Consider the following 23,168-nt stretch of genomic DNA (forward strand, 5'->3'; position numbering starts at 1 on the left):
AGAGTAGAACGGATGATGCATCTCATATCTCTTGATATAAGCTATATCAATTATATTGAGAAAGATCCACGTGTACCTGTTAAGATCAACAATCTTGTTAGATTTGATGGTAATGAATCTGAAGATGAAGAAATTCACAAGAACATATTTGAGTTTACCGAAGAAGATGAAAAAGAGATGCACAAGCCACAAACATTTTGTTTAATTGAATAGATCTTGACATATTTGATAATGTCATTAACTGCCATTACCGGTAAAGAGGTGTGGGATACCATCCAAACCCTATGTGAAAGAACTGAGAAAGTTAGAGAAAACAAGATGTGTGGCGCCCTCCAAACCCGGGTCAGGAGTTTGAGGTCCACAACATAATATAAACCTGTAATTAACATAATATATGCAATGACCCTTAAATATCCACGGATCGCAACATGTTAAAGTGTAAAACAAGCCACAACTTAACTTAATTATTACAAACCTAAATCCCAAAATATAAACTTAAATCTTACAAAGTATCATTCTTACAAAGCTTACATATCACAAGCGTTCTGTTACTCAAACTAGTTTATATATATATATAGCCAAGTGCTGATGATAGCTCCCTCCGTCTCTCAGCCTGGAATCCTGGCCTTACCACTAGTCTGAGGGTCATCATTACCAATCTTCTCTGCCTTCACTGGAAAGAACACAAAGTATCGCAAGAGTGAGCTAACTAGCTCAGCAAGTATAACAATAACAAATTTAATATGAATTATAAGCTGATGATAACCAGTGTCAAAAGGATCAAACCAAGGTATCAACTTCATTCTGAGATATCAGTTAGAATTGGATATTCAATTTTATTTTTAAAAACAAAAGGTTAGGCTACTGATCAGTCAGACACAAACCCCGAGCAGGCCCCGCCATGCTCTATCACTGGATCCAAGGCACACATTGGCCTAATGCGACCACTCATCTGGTCTGACCACTCATTTGGTCCACATTTAGAAAACTATCCAATTCTATAACAATTTAGATGATTAGCAATAAAATTCCATAAAAAAGAATCATTAACATCATAAATAAACTTTGAAGCAAAACCAGAATGCTATTCAAGAGTATCTCCAAGATATTTCAAAATGGGAATGAGGAATAACTTCATGGGTTGTCAAAGAATCAGATATAGCATGATTGGATTGTAAAGTATATCAAAGGTCATTGTTTATATGAAAAAGGGTTCTAGTTTTACAAAATGATTCAAGTATAAATGGTTATCTTCAAGACCAAAGAAATTTAGGTTACTAGAAGGAAACAAACAATTATAAGGTATATGTCATATCAGGTATCAGTGATTTTGATCAACGGGTTGAGGTATGGAGGGTATGTCATTGAAATGAAATGAGGTTCAAATGGTGTTCATTTAGAAGTTTCAAGAATTGAAGGTTTACAATTAAAATAGGTTTCAAAGCAAGTATCAAAGAATCTGGTTGAAGGCTCAAGAATCAATAGAGTAAAAAGTCCATGCTATAATTCAAAGAATCTGGTTGAAGGTTCAAGAATCAATAGAGTAAGCAATCCATGCTATAATTCAATGGGTCACAAGGCTTAATCAGAAAGCTCACTAAGTAATCATGACAGATGCAATATATATTTGAAGGAAAGTCTCAGGGAACTTGCCTTATATTGATGATTTCGAGTTTCAACTGCACTTGCTCGATATAATATTCTATTGCCACTTGTTTTCCCTTTCTACGTCTTGCTTCCTTAGCTAATCACAACAACTATCTATCAATATGTGATCTCATACTATTCTCATCATCACACAATCGAAATGAGCTTCTATCTACCCTTCGTTTCACCTAAATCCGATTTACGGATTGAAAGATACACTAGAAGTAGTCATATAATGTTCACACAGACATATAATACATCAATCAGATAGCACATAACACGTATCATATAGGATATTCAATAAAAACTATTTTTCAAAGAAGGTTTAAGGTCAAAAGGATTTTTCTGACATTTACTATGAGTTTTTGAACATTTTTCAGAATTAAAACAGATGAAAGAATCATTTTATAACCATATAATCAAGTCTGAATGCTCGAAATCGGGTTTGAAATCATTTGGAATCAGTAAACGAGCCTTGAACATAATTTAGAAAAAATATTTCAAAGCTCGAAACTATTTTTCGGAATTTTTAAACCAATTAAAATAATTAAATCCAATTAATAAATCAATTAAAATTAATTAATAAATAATTAAAACAATTAATCAATTAATATTTAAATTAATTGACTAATTATAATAATTAATTATTAATTAAAATTAATTAATAAATTAAATTAGATTTATTTTCGAATTAATAAATAATTAAAATTTATTTTTGAAATTAAAATAAATAATTAAAATATATTTTTGAAAATTAAAGGAAAAGGTTTTAATTGTAAAGTTTTGAAACTTTTGTCGCAGGATGCCACCTGCAACAATTTGAAACTTGGAGGGTCTAAATGACAGATTGAAAACTTGGGTGGCTAGACTTCACCACCTCCAAAAGGTCAGGGGGCAAACTGCAAATTTTGCAGTTGCCGCCCTGGCTTTGCCGGAGGTGGCGATTCCAGCCCCCAACGGCCTCCAGAAGGTGCAGAACACCTTCCCAAACTGCCACATATCTATCCCCATCATCAACATCACCGTCGAAAGCCGGAATCGATCGTATTGGTTCGAAGAAACTCGTCGTCGCCGGCGAATTTCTCGTCCCTCGATTTACACGATTCCGGCATCCTCCGCAACAGCTGGTACCACCATACGACTCCACTATCTATACTCGACCTATTGCACACCTCAATTCATGCCCAGAATCAACAAATCAAAAGTTCCTAATTTTAATTAAGAACATTCATCGCTATTTAGAACCCTAGTTCTTCAATTCGATAATTAAACCTCAATTTAACTATGTTATTGAACTCCAAATCAAGCATATGATATATGAAAATGATCAGGGGAAGATTATCTACCATATGCAAGCATCAAAACACATAAAAGACATCAAAATCAAAAAGCCCTAAATTAATCTTATTTAATTCGAATTTAAATCCTCAAATCCTTTCCTACCTGTTGTTTCTGCACTGATTTCGACGATGGATTATGATTCTACACCTCACAACCTTCGATTCGAGTACTTGAACACCAAAATCCGAGTCCGATAACGTTTACGAATCTTCGTTTGAATCCCAAGAACACGAAGAACACTCTCTGGATAAACCCGTATTTAACTGTTTATTATGATTCCCGAATGAAATAAAATACGGTTAAGACTATTTATAGTTACGAAAAATTAATACCCCTTTGGATCATATATGACGCGAAAATACAATGTTTAATAGCTTAATACTAATAAAGCGGGTCCAATCGGTACCTGTTTTCGAGATAATTATTAAAACGGGGCTTTTTAAATCAATCATTAGTATGCGAGTCCCATTTACACGTATTACGATGAAAGAAATAATATAATAATCAAAATATCTGGTTTTCACGTATATCGAGACAACCATACAATTATCGGTAATTAAAATGCCCGAAAAGCTCCGCCGGACCGACTCCGGGGAAAACCGTACTCCGGATCGAAAAAGTCAAAACATGAAAAGTGTCTGAAATATTCAAATTAGGCTAAAGGTGAGTTTTGTTGAAATTTTCGGGAAGTAAAATCTCGGTACCGTTACGGGTTGACGGTTTTCGAAAAATCAAAATAATTAATAATTAAATATAATATACGTAATTAAATCCATAAACCAAATATAAAATTATACGACAATACATAATTCAATATGAAAACATCTAAATAAACTATATTTTGTACTGAGCATATAAAAATTAATATTCATCAAATTTGATCGTATACAAGCAGCCAAATTAATAGGACAAAAACTCATTAATACACAAAATTCATATAACATTCACATAATATTCATTAATCATTAAAATAATTACACGGATAATCTCAGATGTTACAAGATGCGGCTATTTGTTCAATAATATGAGTTCATATCAAGAATGGTGAATCTTCAAAAGATGTATTTAGCACATTTCAAAAATTGTTGAATGCACTAAAGCTTTATGGAAGAGAGCATATGGTTAAAGATTCAAATATAAAGTTTGTTATACGCAAAAATATGAATCTTAATCATGAAGACCCGACCGATGAAAGAAGACCATAATGGGCTGACATTTTTGAAATTAGACCAGGCTCCGGGTGTCCACGCCGTAAAATATGAGCGCGCCTTGTAGTCTGAGGAGTTGCCCTTCTTGGGAGATAGAGAATGAAGATTAGAGGAGGCCTTGCTCTGTATCTAGCGAGTTGTCCTTGTCGGGGAGCTTGTGGAATCTTCTCGAAAATACGCCTGGAAGGCTCTATCTCTGTAGTCTAGCGGGTTGTCCCTGTCGGAAAGTAGAGAAGCGTCCTTGCATTTGGGGTATGTCTTGGGTGCTCGAGAGTCTACAAGGCCCAAGTCTAGACCTCATCGTATTGGGCCTTTTCAGGAGGAAGACAGCAGAAGTAGAAACCTAATCATATTAGGTTTCTTAGGAGAAAAGAACTACGTACTGGCTTGATCCCCTATAAATATAGGGGTACGTAGGCAAATTACGGGACACGAGTTAGGAGCATCTAGAGGCAACTCGAAACCCTAATCTCAGCCAGCCCATAATTTCCATCACCACCACTCAGCCACCGTCACAGATCTTGATTCCGATCACGAACCTCGAATTTTGTTAACTACCAAATTCCTCCGTTAACAAATTGACGCTAGTTAGAGGGGCTGTTTCAAGATTATCGTCCAGAAGGAAGGACGAGATTTGTATAAGAAAAATAAATATTCGTCGGAGGTGGAGGACAATTAAACTCTCCAAATATTTTAAAGCAAGGCGACGGGGCTGTAATTCACCGTCAAATACGTGTATCGACGGACAGTGGTGGTCCTGATTATGCTCACTCATACAAAGATCATTGACGTATCATGGTATGCACTATTAACTTCGGTTCAACTGTCTTGATAATCCAACCGGGGCCTCCTGAAAATTTCCAAACCGGCCGTCAAGATAAGTTTTTTCTTTCCTGTTATTTATTTATAATTAGTTATTTGTTTATTACATGCATGGGTTCTGTTTAAAAATTTCTTCTTTTATAATAGATCGCGAGTTAGATATAAGTTAACTTTAGTGTTTTACATAAATTTCATGAACGTAATTATGTTGATATATATAATATATATATCATATTTTTGCACGTTTGAGTTGATATAATTTCTTTTCGCTTATATTATATTCTGTGAACATGTCATCTATATTAACTAATATAATGATTTACTTAATTAGTTTTTAAATATGATTTAGAGTTAAGGAATTGTGCCTCCACTAGTACATAAAATGCTTTGTGCAACGCCTCTTTTCCGTCGGTTATATTAACAACCTTGGCTTAAAACTGTTTATAGTGTCAGTTTAGGCTACAACCGACGCATAAAATAATTTTCTTATACTTTTAGCATCGGCTGATAATTCAACCGACACCTAAAAGCTGGTTTTTACGTCGGTTAAAAATATGGCGACGCTTAAAAGAAACTTCCTGCGTCAGTTTGCTTAACACCGACGTTATAAGATAATTTTTTGCGGCGGTTCCGTAAAAGCCGACGCTATAGGGTACACGTTTTTGCGTCGCCGTTGATTTACCCGACGTAAAAGATAAGTTTTGAATTTTATATATTTTTGAAACAAAATAATATATCGCGCGTATGTCTCCATCGGGTTTAAGGCTCGAACAGTGCTCTCTACGAAATTAATCAGTTTGCTCTCAATTACTCAGTTGCTCAGGTGGATCTCTCGACCTATCTCTCAATCTCAATCTCTCAGTGAATCTCTCCACCTATCTCTCAATCTCAATCTCTCGGCTTCTCAATCTCAATCTCTAGGTGCTGCAAAACTAGGGTTTTTATCACATTCACTGGGTCTGTTCAATCTCCTCAATCTCAATCTCTGAAGTGCTCGATTTCAATCTCTGGTTCTTCATTTCATTGGGTCTGGTTTTTAGGTCGATTGGGTTCTTTGCTCTGCTATAAAACAAGGGTTCCTGGTATGTACTTCTATTAATTGCTGGGTATTGTGATTTTATTTGCTGGGTACTGCCATGGATTTTGCAAAACCACGAATTTGCTGGGTCTGGTTATTTAAGAAAACAATATGGGATAATATGGGAGAATATATTTCAGCAAAATGCTATCAATTTAGATACACACTATATGTACGTTTGGGAGATGGGGTTAGTCTGTATTTAAATATTAAGTCTTGATGAATATTTGATAGATGGGATTTTGTTCAGGATTTTGCAAAACTAGGATTTTCTTATCCATGAATTTATTCACTGTGATTTGGTTAATTCATAGTGATAGATGTGATTTTGTTCAGGATTTTACTTTTGTACTCTCAATTTTTGATAGATAATGGTCCATTTATTTTCATATTGATAAAACTTGGAGAAATGTATGTCAGATGTCCGAAGTTATAGTTGTCACAGATGCCTTATCATGTTGGCTGGTCTTTAGAGAGTTATAGTATGATATTATCAGTCTATCCAGTGAGACTATATATGTAAATAATCATCTAATTTGGCGTCTTACCATTGGGTTAATAATATAGTTGTTTCTTGATCTATACAGGCATTCAAGCTGTTTTTACTAGTGACAAGAGACAGAGGTTGTTTTGACTAGTGACAAGAGACAGAGACAAAACCACTGCGTGGAAAATTGAATAAAGTAGTTCTTCTATATAGTGGTGGCCTTGATACTTCAGTTTGTTTGCCTTGGTTAAGGTACATATGTCTCTTTTCCTATAATGGTTATTACTATACTGATGTCCATGTAATATGTAGAATCAACTATTCTCAAGTTATATTTATCTGAAGTCTTGTCATTCAGTAGATCATGATTATCTTCTATGATCGATGTTTTTTAATATCAATGTGAGATTATTGATAAATGCGGTGTGATATGTAAAAACTTCATACTGTGGATAGCCTGAAAGGACAGAACAATTAACACTTTAATTCTATAATATAATATTCAAGAACACTTAACTCTAATATTGTAGCTATCTTCTGCAGAAATATAAAATGCATTCCTTGTTTATAAGTTCTAATGTAATTGAAATTATTTTCTTGAGAATTTAAAATTAATTTAAAAGAAATAAAAAATAAAAAAGGATGTAGCATTTATAGATAATTTGTTTGTAATCAATTTGAGTATTAATATCCTAAATGACACATATCCACCCTATGCATAAACCTGATTCATGCCAAACAATATTCTGAGACTATGCTTATAGATCAATAATATAATATATGCTATAAGTTTGAATATGGTCAGCCGTGTGGGGACATGCTTAAAGATTTCACCATTTATTTAGGATCGGTTGTTCGGTTTCAAGTTGATATAAATGTGGAGAGTTGGGATGCAGTAACTCAAGGATTAAAAGATGTAATTTGGGATGACATTAAGGTATGCTTTTTATATGAAAATGAGAATCTAATGTCGAAGCTGTATTTATCTATTTTTTTCTTCTGTCTTTGGACACTCCCTCGATAAATAGCTTCTCACTGAACTTACTTTTTTCTTCTACTAGATTGTCCCCTATTTGCAGGATTTCACTATTGGGTAGGTAACATTTGCATATTGAACAAAAAAAGCTTTAAAAACAGCCATGTTTTGTGGCATTGTATCAGATGTCCCAGTTGATGCATCCAAGTATAGTGCAATAGAGTCATTATACTTGAATGCATCAACTGTTAAGTCACTACACTCTCGGCGGTCAGCTGTTAGTAAAGATTTATCTGGGGTGACTAACATTGATTTCATATAAGAAAATAAAAGGACGGGAATTGGTCCTGAAATCTGTGTAATTTATTGTTACAAGATCTGCTCTATACATCCTGTGTCCACATGTTCTGCACCTATATACTAGTTTGGTTATTGTACTGAATGTTTGTTACCTGGAAGTTGAGCTATAATATTTTACTGCTTGATATTTATTATCTCTCGTCTTTTATTCATATGAAACTATAATATTTTACTGCTTGGTTATTCTCTGATTTTACAGAAACTGCAGCTTTACAGAAATAGTTGGTTGAAAAGCATTAAAAATACAGAGTTCTAAAATTTTTCAGGCTGTTATAGAGTCTAGTTGACAAACTGTAATGGGCACTACAAGCTTTTTAGTGCTAAGGACGAGAGTGAAGACTTCGAGGCAGCTGGCTTATTAGTGCACTGATTTCATAATTTTTAGTGTTGACATGTAATTTCAAAAGAAGAATTATGGGTTGTAATACATTTTAATCTTAATGTACATTGATCAATTCCCACATTTAAGTTTTTGTAATTTAAGTTTAATTAGTGCTATTGACTTTGGGTATTTGTTGATTGGATTTTATTTACATGAATGAATGATGCGCATGGATTAATATGTATAATATAAATATGGCACAACAGCTGGGAAAAAAATATTTTAAAAAAATACTTTAAAAAAATACTTACCAAAAAATCATGACTTTAAGCAACGGCATATTGACCAAGCGACGCTAAAAGAATGACTTCCAGCGTCGGCTCTTTGACCAGCGACGCATAAAACTGTAGTTTAAGCAACGGCATTCTGCATACCCGACGCATAACAAAAACTTTAAGCGTCGGTTAAAGGGTCTATTGCGTCGCCGTTTAACCGTGGCAAGAATACTTTAAGCGTCGGTTTTTTTAACCGACTCAGTAGAGACTATCCTATAGCGTCAGGTCCATATACTACGCTGAAACACCGACGCTAAAGGCCTAATTTGAACGTAGCTAAAAGCCTATTTTGTACTAGTGCTCCGAGTAGAAAAGCAAGAAGATTAGCCATACAGGACGTATATATTCTGGTCATCTGCGTCACAGATGAGTTTGGCAGGTAGTTCTGGAGTGTTCCAAATCAATTGGCCAGTTCCTCGTAAAAGATAAGTACTTTCTTTTCATTATTAATCTGCTACTTTATTAATTTTTTGCCCTTGTTTGTATCATAGATTAATAAGATTTTACTCAATACTTTAAAAGACATACATATATTATATACTTCATTGAATGTACCGAGGACCTAAAGAAAATTATTTTCTATACCCATTATTTATGTTTATACAAGGAGATATTTGTGACATAAGAGCATCTCCAACCATAGAGTACCCTTAGCTAAAATGTGAGTTGGCATACTATAATTAAAAATTATAGCCAACATCGTCAAAAAAGTACACTCCAACCACGCCCACCTGTTGTCTATAATTTTAGCCAACCTCCTATGGATGGCTAAATTTGTCGAACCTCTACAGGTCTGTAAGAAAATCTGTAGGAAGATTGCACATCATTTATTACCATATTGAACTGATATATTCTATTTTAACAATTTGAAATATTAATAACATACTATTTTTAAATTATAGCCAACCAAGATAGCCAATACCATTTAAGCAAAATGTGTTACAGGTTCAGCAAATTTTACATAAAGTCTTACATGTCCAATTTAGCCAACGATTATAGCCAACGCCGTTGGAGATGCTCTAATCTTACTGTTTATGATGAAGAAACAAGAAATAGAGAATGATTATGTTAGATTATATTTAATAATCTAATAATAATATGTGGGCATACAAATTGAAGACAATTATATTTATTATTTTTATTCTATTTATTGGGCTAATTAAGTGGTCTAAAATAAAGAGCCCTTAAATCATCTTATTCGGTATGGGCTTTGTAATGTGTAATACCCAATAGTAAGCCTTATTAGGGTTAATGGGATCTGATATGGCTTCTATATAAAGAACTGTTGGGTTTTAGTTTCTACCTATGAGATTAAAAGCCCAATAGGATTACCCTTGTTTTGGCTCACAAGGAGATAAAAATAAAGGGAACCTTATATATAAATATAGGAGGAGATTTGTTAAAATAAGCAAGAGAGAAAATAGACACAAGAGAGATATTGAGTGAAAAATTCGTAGGAAATTTTCTGGTTGCACTAGCTGCCTTGTTTTTGCGTTTCCCGGAGTTCCAATGGTCGGATCGTCCTGAATTTTGGACAACATCTTCCTAACACTGATATCTATATTATGAACTGTGGGGATCGGATTCGGAGGTGTATTTTAGGGGCAGAGAAGAATCCAAAGAGCCGCGGAGAGGCTGAACATAGCCGTGGGTCTTTGTTCTCTTTGTTGTCTTATTTGGTTCCATACTTCTTGACGTGTTATTCCAAGAGTATGAAGGTGATTGTATTTCTCTAGTTCTATCTAGAGAAGAACTTGGTGTATTGCCCATATAATTTATGGGTTAAATGGCATTTTGGTCACTGAACTGACCGGAAACTTACAATTGGGTCATCCAACTCAAAATGCTTTCAGTCACATCATTATACTCTTAAAAATTTTCATTCAGGTCACTGGCCGTTACACTCTGTTAAAAATTTGACGGAAATCTGACTAAGCGTCGTGATTTAGCTTAAATAAATCCACCGTGGCATGTACAGTCAGCTGAAGCGGCATTTTGGTCACTCAACTGACTACAAATTTGCAATCGGGTCATCAAACTCAAAAAACTTTCATTTAGGTCACTTATCGTAATATTCGTTATAAATTGAAAAAGAAAGAATTAAACGTTATTATGCAACACCTTTTTTTCTCTCTTAAAAATTTCAAAACTTATTAACAAATGCACACATATAAAATCAATAGTTTCACCCACAAAAACTTAATCTTTATTTATCTCTTGTCGTTTTATATAACTTAATTCCATTTGAAAAAACTCATTAAATTTTTGATGGACTTTATTTGTAAACATCATAATTATCAGAAATTACTTATGTGTAAGCTTTGTACTTATTAAATTTTTTATGGACTTCATTTGTAAACTTCATACTTATCAAAATTCGTGTGTGTATTTGTTTCATTTGTTAATAAGTTTCGAAATTTTTAAGAGAGAAAAAAAGGTGTTGCATTACAGCTTTTAATTCTTTTCTTTTTCAATTTTTAACGGATATTATAATAAGTGAACTAAATGAAAATTTTTTGAGTTTGATGACCGGATTGAAAGTTTGTAGTCAGTTGAGTGACCAAAATGCCGCTTCAGCTGACTGTACATGCCACGATGGATTTATTTAAGCCAAGTCACGACGCTTAGTCAGCTTTCCGTCAAATTTTTAACGGAGTATAACGGCCAGTGACCTGAATGAAATTTTTTAAAAGTATAATGATGTGATTGAAAACTTTTTGAGTTGGATGACCCAATTGCAAGTTTCCGGTCAGTTGAGTGACCAGAACGCCATTTAACCCTATAATTTATCATAGTGAATTGTTTGGGTGGACTACGGTCCTGTGATTTTTACTCCTTTCATTGAGGGGGTTTTCCACGTATAATTCTTGGTGTCTGGTTTATTGTTTATTATTGTTTTACTTGTTTGGTTCATCGAAGGTTCATACAAGTAGGGATAAGTATTGTCCAACGAAGGTTAATTCCGCACTTAGTTGTTGCCGTTGTGGTCACTTTTTCCCATCAGATTGGTATCAGAGCGAGGTTGTGTTTTTGAACTTGTTTAAATGATTACATCGAGATCGATCTCGGGGTATTCTTGGTTTATCACAAAAGAGCTATATTGAGAAGGTACTTTCTAGCTTCGGCTTGAAAGATTGTGCACAAATAAACACTCATGTTGCTAAAGGAGAAAAATTTAGTCTAAAACAGTGCCCCAAGAATGATCTTGAAGGAAAAGAGATGCGGAACATTCCCTATGCTTCGGCTATTGGGAGTCTTATGTATGCTCAAGTTTGTACCTGGCCGGATTTGGCATTCATTGTGGGTATGTTAAGAAGATATTCAAGTAAACCCGGAATGGATCATTGGATTGCAATCAAGCAGGTTATGAGGTACTTGCAAGGAACAAAAGATTACATGCTCGTTTATCGGAAATCGGAAAATTTTGAGATCATTGGGTATTCCGATTCTGATCTTGCTGGTTGTTTAGATATAATCTACTTCTAGTTATGTTTTCATGTTAGCTGGTGGAGCTATATCATGGAAGAGTGCTAAGCAGACACTCATAGCTCAATCTACTATGGAAGCATAATATATTGCTTGCTATGAGGCAACCAATCATGCTATATGGTTGTGGAATTTTGTCACAGGATTACGGGTTGTTGATGGAATTGAAAGGCCACTGAAAGTTTATTGTGATAATCGAGCAGCAATTGAGTTTTCAAATAATAATGGAAGCTCCTTAGCTTCAAAACATATAGATATTAAATATCTAGTTGTTATAGAGAGAGTGCAAAATCATATAGTGCCTACTGAACATATAGGAACAAATTTTATGCTAGCAGATCCACTTACTAAAGCTTTGACACCTAAAGTCTTTCATAGGCATACTGCTCAAATGGGTGTTGTCTCGTTGGAGGATATTCAGTTCTAGTGGGAGTTTGTTTTGTTCTTATTATTCGGTACTTAGTTCATATGTTGACGCTATTGTGACACATTATGTATTTTGAGTTTTCTGCAGAATAAAGTTCATATTTTATTCTCTCTATTTTGCTCTTTTTAATGAGTTATCTTTTAATTGTGGTTTGACATAAAGATTGAAAGAATAAAGTTTTTTGATCTCACTAAGGTATGTAGGATCATTTGGAAATAGGCATGATTGAGATCACATCGCATGTAATTTCCAGTTACACATCCATACTTGATCTATGTCATTGAATATATTAATGTCGTGATCATTGAGGATCCAGTTACGATAATGTGACGAACGTCGCTTTGGTTTCATGCTTTTATATGAGATGGACCAAATTGACTCAGGAAGATGTATTTAAGAATAAACAATTTTGTGTGCACCTTTGGTTATTAAATGTAATTGTTGTTTGGTATAATTTGTAGCCCAAGTGGGAGATTGTTAGATTATATTTAATAAGGGATAAATATCAAACAGGTCACTCGTTTCGTCCAAATGTATCAATTAAGTCAATGATTCCCAAATTGACTCAAATGAGACACTCATTAGAAAAATTTGTATAAAAAATATCACTTTATCGTTAGTCGAAATTTTGGAAGTATTATATATTTGAGTTTCACACATTTTTTATGAATGGTATTACATCCAAATGAAAGATTCCGAGTTCTACTATTTTCGCTAATATTTTCAGATTTTTAAAATTTTATCAACTATTTATTTTTAATTTTTTGATTGTTTTATTTGATTTAAATAAAAATAAATCAGAGAATGATTGTGTTAGATTATATTTAATAATCTAATAATAATATGTGGGCATACAGATTAAAGACAATTATATTTATTATGTTAATTCTATTTATTGGGCTAATTAAGTGGTCTAAAATAAAGAGCCTTTAAATCATCTTATTCGGTATGGGCTTTGTAATGTGTAAAACCCAATAGTAAGCCTTATTAGGGTTAATGGGGTTTGATATGGATTTTATATAAAGCACAATAATAGGGTTTTGGTCCCCACTGCTGTTCCAACCTCCACTCCTCTATTCCCATCAGTTTGAGCGAGATACGGCTAGAGGCGAATCAAGTATGTGGAAGATCAAGTCCCACAATCCGGATTATTAACTACAGCTATGGAATCAGGTACACTTCCGATATACAGTTCTATTGTAACCTTGATAATATCACATAAGAAGATCCTTGGTTATACATATTTAGATCTAACAGATTGCAGACATGTCTAAGCATATGCGAGTTTCCAAAGAGCAAGAAGACACACAACTTGGTTGTCGTAGCATGTGTTTTGGCTAAGAAGTCACGTTACTCTATGCACGCATCTCGCTTGCCATTGCTACCGTTCTTTTTATTATTCGCTTGTTTATCTTTAATCCTACCGCTAATGCCGCCTTCTATGCTGCTGGTGTTCGCGACGTTTCCTTCTTCCAAGCTATTTTTCGGTTCCCTGCTCGGGCGGCTGAAGAGGTTGGTGGTGCATTAGCAATCAAGGATGTTATGTCTGAGTAATATAAGCACATGTTAGAAGGGCCTTCTTTGAAAGCTGACTTGCAGTATCTGAGACGGTATTGACCTTTACAATTATTGTCCTTGACTAGTTTATACAGGTCCTTCCCGGAATGCTGCAAACTGAAATTAATATAAAGAAAGTGTATCAAGGTTGATTGGATGAATGCGGGACTAATTCAGCTCCGAACTCTGCAAGACAAAGATAAGTTTTTTCTAATTCAATTTTAATATTTTAGCAATAATTCATATATATATATATATATATATATATATATATATATATATATATATATATATATATGTATATAAATCTTTTTATGTATTCAATTACTTGAAAATTTTATGTTACAGCATGAACCTATTTTAGGCCGTTATATTCATTATTGCTCATAAACTACTGCGCGTTGTATAAATATACTCCATGTGATTTCTCATGTTTTTTGAGTTGTTAAAGGTGACATACTATACTCCGCTTGCATGTAAGTGTTATACGTAAAAATCACCATGAAGACCTGGCCCATAAAAGAAGACTATGATGGGCTCAAGATTGGACCAAGCCCAAACTAGCCATGTTAGTCAGAAGGGACCACTTCAAGAAGATTGGGCGCGCCTTATCTTCAGGGCGCGCCAAGTTGAAGCTTACAGAGAAAGATCGTCATTTGAAGGGCAGAAGGGGACATATTTTACCTAGGGGGACGCCCTTAGGAGTGTATAGATCCTACTGTTAATTTGTCGAAGACTTCTACCTTGTAGTCAGAAGAGTTGCCCTCCTTGGGAGATAGAGAATGAAGATTAGAGGAGGCCTTGCTTTGTAGACTGGAGAGTTGTCCTTGTCGGGGAGCTTGTGGAACCTTCTCAAAGACACGCCCTGGAAGGCTCTATGTAGTCTGGCGGGTTGTTCCTGTCGGGGAGTAAAGAAGCGTACTTGCATTTGGGGTAAGCCTTGGGTTCTCGAGAGTCTACAAGGCCTAAGGCTAGGGCTCATCGTATTGGGCCCCTTTCAGGAGGAAGACAGCAGAAGAGGAAGCCTAATCCAATTAGGTTTCTTAGGGGAAAGAACTACGTACCAGCTTGATCCCCTATAAATAGGGGTACGTAGGCACATCGTGGGCATGGGTAACTCTCGGGAAAGAGATGCCGGTGAATGGACCCCTAGTTTTCTTCGCGATCTTGAACCCTATGCCTACGATCTCAGCCACATCCAAAAACACGTCATCACCACCCCCCTATTCCGACGAACAACCGCCACGAAAAATCTTGATTCATGCCGAGAACCTCATCTTTGTTAATAAACTAGATTTCTCCGTTAACAAATTGGCGCTAGAAGGAGGGGTTTCAAGATTTTCCATCAAGGAGAAAGATGTCGAACCGCGGCGATACGACCCCTAGCGGTAGTCAACAACCCGATGCAAGAGCCAGAAGAGACAACGTCGAAAAGACAAGCAACACCGGACGGACGGACAACACCACGGTCGGGAACACCCCCCGAGAACAGGCAATTGTGATAACAAAAGGAGAAGCCCGTTATGAAGGAAAATAAGACGGGTTCGATGGAGAAGTATGTTCAGAGGGGAAAGACGACGGTAAGCATGGTTGTTTGTTATCTATATTGAACAAGGCAAGGTTGTGAGGGCGAAAGATGAAGGCAAGATCGGAGCGAAGTTCTAGAGGCCAACACATGAGGGAAGCGTGATTTTCGGATCTGGAGATTTTCTAAGGGTTTCGGAAGGAACTAAGTCCCACGGCTGGCACAATGTATCGAGGAGCGCGCCTCCCCCTAACTGGGCACGCCTAAGGTAAATATTCTTCTTGCACTTGTGTACGGTATATTGTTAGTCGGGTCCTTTGCAGGGAGGAAGAATGTTAGTTTAGGCGTGCCTTCCCCTGATTGGGCGCGCCCTGAGGTAAATACTCTTCCTGACACTTGTATATAGTATATTGTGTTGGTTGTGAAGGAATTTACGGATGAGCGGAAGCGTGATATAACAATTATTCCGTAAAAACCATATATCGCGCATATAGAAAAACATATATAAATTACAAGAGTGGAGGAATCGTAACCTTACCTTGAAAAACGAAGCTTTATAAAATGGTTGATAGCAGTTGCTTCTCAAAGTGTGAAGCGCTCTACCGGTATCCACCAAGAATGATACTCTTCGATGAAGCTTTTTATAAAACCAAGCTTTTACAAAAATGGAGTTTTTGGGAGAGAGAGATGTCGAAGAAGGAGATGGTGGCTACTAGGTGTTCACAAAACACAAGTCTAAACACCTCCTCATCTCTGTCTTTATATAGAGCTCTTTTAGGTTTTATATAATTAATATATCAATATACATTATTATATAAATCCTACACTTTATCTTATAAAATGTCTATATTATAATTAAAACTATTTTAATCATTATTTCCTTTTCTAAACTATTTAAAAATAATTCTCTCTCTAATCTTTTTCATCAAAGAAAATATTCTTTTATGGTGTGACCCTGTAGGTTCAATATTATACCAGTAGTAGAAATAAATAATAATAAACCTTTTATTAATTATTTATATGAATATTACAATTCATTAAATATAATTAACTGATTAATTATATTTATTCTACATCGTGAGTGATGCTTCTCAACATATCGCGACTATCTGGATAATATGAATTCACTGCTTAGAATACCAAGAACCTGTCATTGACTAGTCACCGTACAAAGAATTCCTTTTACCCTTACAATATCCCGATTAAATACAAGGCAAGGATCTCGTGTCAGGCCTATCAAATTTAATCATATGATTTCTTATTCATAATGCAAAGTTCATATTAATGCAAATAAGAAACTCCTTTCTAATTTCATACACTCTGACCATAGATTCCAGAACTTGCATACTAAGAATAACATAGGATATTCTCTTCCTATATTGGAAGGGGTAGATCCTCTATTGACGTTAACTATCTCTATACACAAATCCCTATGCCCAGAATAGACCTTATGGATGTCCTTGAGACTAAGGACTAAACCAAAGCACAGTTCATTATATACAAGATAACTTTAACGACCTCAAGTCTAAGGACACTTGTACAACTATCACTCAGTGAATAACTATTGACACGTGAGTAATCTCCATTAGTTGTTCAACTTATCGAGTCATGTTCAGTGAACTTATTCCCTAATAAGCACACACATACTAGCTATAGTGTCACCACACAAATGCCTATGAGAACAGACATCCTCCTGAAGGGAGCAAGCATAGTATGTACCAATCTTTGCGGATTCACTAACTTTCACTTAGTTATCCTATGATCAGGAACTGTTTAAGTGTAGAGTTGTCATCTTCTAGATCTCACTATTAAAATCTCATTATAATTCTAGAAGCTTTACTCAAAACTATGGAACATCTTATTTTAAACACTTTAAATAGATAAAGCCCATAATAAAACCAAAACAAGTCTTTTATTAATATTAATGAGATCAAATAGGAATACAAGAAAGTTCTTCCTAACTCATCATACATGATTGGATTTAGGACAAACACTTTCAATCTCCCACTTGAACTAAAGCCAATCACCCTGGTATCTAATACCCATCTTCTCTTTATGACGATCAAAGTGAATCTGTGACAATGACTTTGTGAGTGGGTCTGCTACGTTGTTATGTGTGTCAACTCTCTCAATCTTGACATCTCCTCTTTCAATGATTTCCCTAATCAAATGAAAGCGTCGCAAAACATGTTTGGAATTTTTATGAGACCTAGGTTCCTTGGCTTGTGCTATTGCTACGTTGTTATCACAATACAACACAATAGGCTCCTCAATGCTAGGAACGACTCCCAACTCAGAAACAAATTTCCTCATCCAAACGGCTTCTTTTGCAGCCTCACTTGCAGCTATATATTTTACTTCCACTATGGAGTCAGCCGTTGTAGACTGTTTGGAACTCTTCCAACTAATCGCACCACCATTCAGAGTAAACACGTACCCTGGCATGGATTTGCTATCATCACTTTCTGATTGAAAACTAGAGTCAGTGTAACCCTCTATTTTCAACTCAGATTCACCACCAAAAACAAGAAAAATATCCTTAGTCCTTCGCAAGTACTTGAGGATGTTCTTCACTGCTTTCCAGTGGTCTTCACCTGGATTGGACTGATATCTGCTCGTCCCACTAATTGAATAAGAAACATCAGGCCTAGTACATAACATCACGTATATGATAGATCCTATTGCCGAAGCATAAGGAATCTTACTCATACGCTCTCTTTCTGCAGGTGTCTTTGGAGACATCTTTTCAAAAAGAGATACTCCATGGCTCATCGGTATGAGACCTCTTTTGGAGTTTTCCATGCTAAACCTTTCAAGCACTTTCTAGATGTATGTACCCTGGGTAAGACCTATCATTCTTTTAGATCTATCTCTATAGATCTTCATACCGAGAATGTAGGACGCTTCTCCCAAGTCCTTCATAGTGAAGTTCTTCGATAGCCACACTTTGACTGATTGAAGCATCGGTATATCATTTCCTATAAGAAGTATGTCATCCACATACAATACAAAAAATGTTATCGCGCTCCCACTAACCTTCTTGTAGACACATGGTTCATCTATGTTTTTGATAAAACCAAACTCTTTGATTGTCTCATCAAAACGGATGTTCCATCTATGAGAAGCTTGTCTTAAACCATATATGGTTCGTAGTAGCTTACACACTAGGTGTTCATTTCCTTTGGAAAGAAAACCCTCTGGCTGTGTCATATACACTTCTTCTTCAAGTTTCCCATTGAGGAAGGCCGTTTTCACATCCATTTGCCAGATCTCATAGTCATAATGAGCAGCAATTGCAAGCAAAATCCGAATAGATTTTAACAGGGCTATAGGCGAAAAAGTTTCATCAAAGTCAATCCCTTGCCTTTGTCTGAATCCTTTTGCCACAAGCCTGGCCTTATAGGTCTCCACCTTGCCATATGCTCCAATCTTTCTTTTGTATACCCATTTGCACTCAATAGGCTTCACACCTTCAGGTGCTTCAACCAAAGTCCATACTTGGTTGGTATACATAGATACCATTTCGGATTCCATGGCACTTTGCCATTTCTCTGAGTCAACACTGCTCATAGCCTAATTATAGGTCATAGGGTCGTCATCATCAACGATTGACAACTCATTGTCATTCTCAATGACAAGGCCATAATACCTCTCATGTTGGCGAGACACTCTCCCTGACCTTCGAATGGGCTATTCCACAGAAGGTTGTTCAGTCTGAACAGGTGTTTCCACTTGAACCGTAGTAGTTTGTGCTTCTTGAACTTCATTAAGTTCAATTTTGCTCCCACTATTTTCTTCAAGGATAAACTGCTTTTCTAAGAAGGTAGCATGTCTAGAGACAAGCACCCTATGATCGGTGTAAAAGTAATACCCCAAAGTCTCTTTAGGATATCCCACAAAACTACATTTTACGGATCGAGATTCCAGCTTATCAGGATCAACTTTCTTGACATAAGCTGGACATCCCCAAATCTTAACGTGTTTAAGACTCGGTTTCTTTTCTTTCTATATCTCATATGGAGTTTGCGGAACAGATTTGGAAGTCACCTTATTCAGTAAATATGCTGAGGTTTCCAATGCATAACCCTATAGGAATACTGGAAGATCCGCATAGCTCATCATGGATCGAACCATGTCTAACAAAGTTCGATTTCTCCTTTCGGAAACCCCATTCAACTGTAGAGTATATGGAGGAGTCCACTGGGAGACTATACCATTTTCTTTGAGATAATCTAGAAACTCTCCATTCAAGTATCCACCACCTCGATCTGATCGAAGAGTTTTAATACTTTGTTTGGTTTGTTTCTCCACTTCATTCTTATATTCTTTGAACTTTTCAAAGGCTTCAGATTTGTGTTTCAGCAAATACACATATCTGAATCTGGATCAATCATCTATGAAAGTAATGAAGTATGAAAATCGACCCATAGCTTGCGTAGACATTGGTCCACATACATCTGTGTGTACCAATCCTAGTAAATCTGCAGCCTTCTCTCCATGTCCACTAAATGGAGATTTGGTCATTTTGCCTAATAGACAAGACTCACATGTAGGATATGATCAAAATCAAAGGGGTCAAGTAACCCTTCCTTATGCAATGTCCGCAGTCTATTTTCACTAATATGACCAAGTCTACAGTGCCACAAAAAGGTGAGATTTTCATCATCCCTTTTTCTTTTATTAGTATGTTCAATTTGTAGTAAATTATGCTCTACGTCACATACATACAGACCATTATTTAAAATACCACTTCCATAAAGAACGTTATCTCTAAGAATTGAACATTTATTATTCTGAATAACAAACGAAAATCCAGCCAAGTCTAACATGGGAATAGAAATAATATTCCTCACAATCGAGGGAACAAAATAACAATTATTTAAAACAATAGTCTTGCCCGTAGGCATATGTAAATGAAATGATCCTACAACTTCAGCAGCAACTCTTGCTCCATTTCCCATCCGTAGAATCACCTCCTCTTCCTCAAGAGTCCTACTTCTCCTTAGTCCCTGCAACGAATTGCAAATATGAGAACCATAGGCGGTATCTAATACCCAAGTAGAAATTTGATTTAATGACATATTCACTTCAATCATGAACATACCTGAAATAGAAGCGGTAGTCTCACTACCCTTCTTCTTCTTCAATTCTGCAAGGTAAACCTTGCAGTTCCTTTTCCAGTGCCCCACCTTGTTACAGTGGAAGCAAACAGCTTTGCTCTTGGTAGGGTTAAAAATGGGGTGGGGAAAATGGCGAACCCGCCCCAACCCGGCCCGAATGGGGCAGATACACCCGCTAATATGGGGAATGGGGTAGTCGAACCCGCTCCAACCCGGCCCGAATGGGGCAGATACGCCCGCTAATATGGGGAATGGGGTAGTTACGGGGAATGATTTCCCGCCCCGCCAAAATATGGGGCAAGTATGGTATTTATTGAATCCCCGCGGGGATTCCCCGCCCCGCCCCGCATATATTTAATATAAATAAATAATTATATTTAAAATATTATATTTATTATATTTAATATAATATACTTATTATATTTAATATTATTATTTTATAATACACAAAACTATAATTTTACAATGTATAACATGTCTATTTGATTTCTATTATATTTAGTTTTTTGCTTTTAATATACATGTCTCGTATATTTTTATGAAATTCTGAAGAAAAATTACTAAATTTAGTATAATATTATAACAGCGGGGCGGGGCGGAGCGGGGCGAAATTATATTAAATCCCCGGTGGGGTGGGGATGGGGATTAAAAATAACTCCCCGCGGGGAATAGGGCGGGGACGGGGCAGAAAAAATATATATGGGGCGGGGCTGGGAAATGAAGTCCCCGCCCCGAACCCGCCCCATTTTTAACCCTAGCTCTTGGGGTCTTCAGCTTTTGGTGGAACCGGCTTTTTCTCACCTACCTTCTTCTTCTTTGAAGGGTTCTTCTTCCTTTTCTTAGGATTGGAACCTTCACCAATTAGAAGAACAGAACTCTTCTTAGAAGGAAAATTCGATTCTGCAGTCTTCAACATGTTGTGGAGTTCAGCCAAGCTGACATCCAGCTTATTCATATGAAAGTTCACAACAAACTGCGAAAACGAACTTGGAAATGGTTGCAAGACCAAGTCTTGAGTCAGTTCCCCATCCATGTTAAAACCAAGTTGTCCAAGACGTTCAATCAAATTGATCATCTTAAGTACATGGTCATTCACAGATGATCCCTCAGACATCCTACAATGGAACAACTCCTTCGATATCTCATATCGAGCTGTCCTCTCTGCCACATCATACAACTCTTGTAGATGCGTAAGGATAGTATGAGCATCCATATGCTCATGCTGCTTCTGTAGCTCAATGTTCATGGAAGCTAGCATGATACATTGTACAACATTTGCATCATCTATCCACTTACGATACACAACATGTTCATCATTATGTGCATCGTCAGCAGGTTTAGCAGGCATAGGTGAGTCAAGCACATATTCCAGCTTCTCAACCCTGAGAACAATTCTCAAGTTTCGAAGCCAGTCATCAAAATTAGGACCAGTCAACTTGTGAGCATCTAGTATGCTCCGGAGTGATAGTGCAGAAGACATAACGTATATAGTAAATCTGTAAATGATGAACACATAACAACACTTAGCAAATATTCAATCTCATTTTAAAACACCATATGAATCGGGTCTTTATTCATAAGTAGATCCCACTAGTTTATCTAATTTATACAACCCCCTAAGTGAAAAATTAAGCATTCATAATGCTAGTGGGAATAGGGATCCTACATTTCATCACACAACCTCGGCTGTAGAACGAAAAGTCATGTGATGTTCAATAGGCAGACAACTCTTGTCAATTACATCTTATGTTATTCCCTAATAAAACTTTAGCCTCTTGAATAATTGAGTCACGACTGTAGCACGACAAACTCAATATTCTAAGTCAAGTCAAACCCAACATTTCGTACACTTGAATCAGTTTCCAACGGCCCACGGCTGCAGCACGTAACGACCGTTAGATTCTAATTCAATGTACACATCTCTATGTAATAGATAAGTATTTCTTATTTCGAAATCAAAGCCCTCGGCTGTAGCACGAAACGACAATGATTTAAAATATAAGAACTACTTTCTACCATGTTGGAAGGCTATGACCGACACAAACCCGTTGTGTCAATGGCCAATTACTACTTGATATTATTTAATTTTAGAGGGATTATATTATGTTACAATCATAATCATATTATAAAGAGATTCTTACTTTTAAATTAAATATTTCAAATCAATAATCGATAAGTAAATGATTCCCATATCGGGGGGAACATTGTCAAGAGGCGTCACTTAATACCCCTTTCTTACATATCGAAATCCGCTTTTGACATAATTCATCCTTTCTCTAAATATTGAAAATTCATATTTAATTACGTGTTTCATAAACACAAGAATCTCATGATTGTATTCATAATATTATTGTTAAGGCAAGAAACGATTCCTATTCTAGATTTTCTAGAGCACGCCTTATTTTGATTTAAGTTCACCTAAATCTATCATCGCATGGTAAATATAGGCATATATCTCATATATAAAATTAAATAAA

Source organism: Daucus carota, chromosome 4 (genome assembly GCF_001625215.2).
Source record: "Daucus carota subsp. sativus chromosome 4, DH1 v3.0, whole genome shotgun sequence".
Classification (NCBI taxonomy): Eukaryota; Viridiplantae; Streptophyta; class Magnoliopsida; order Apiales; family Apiaceae; genus Daucus; species Daucus carota.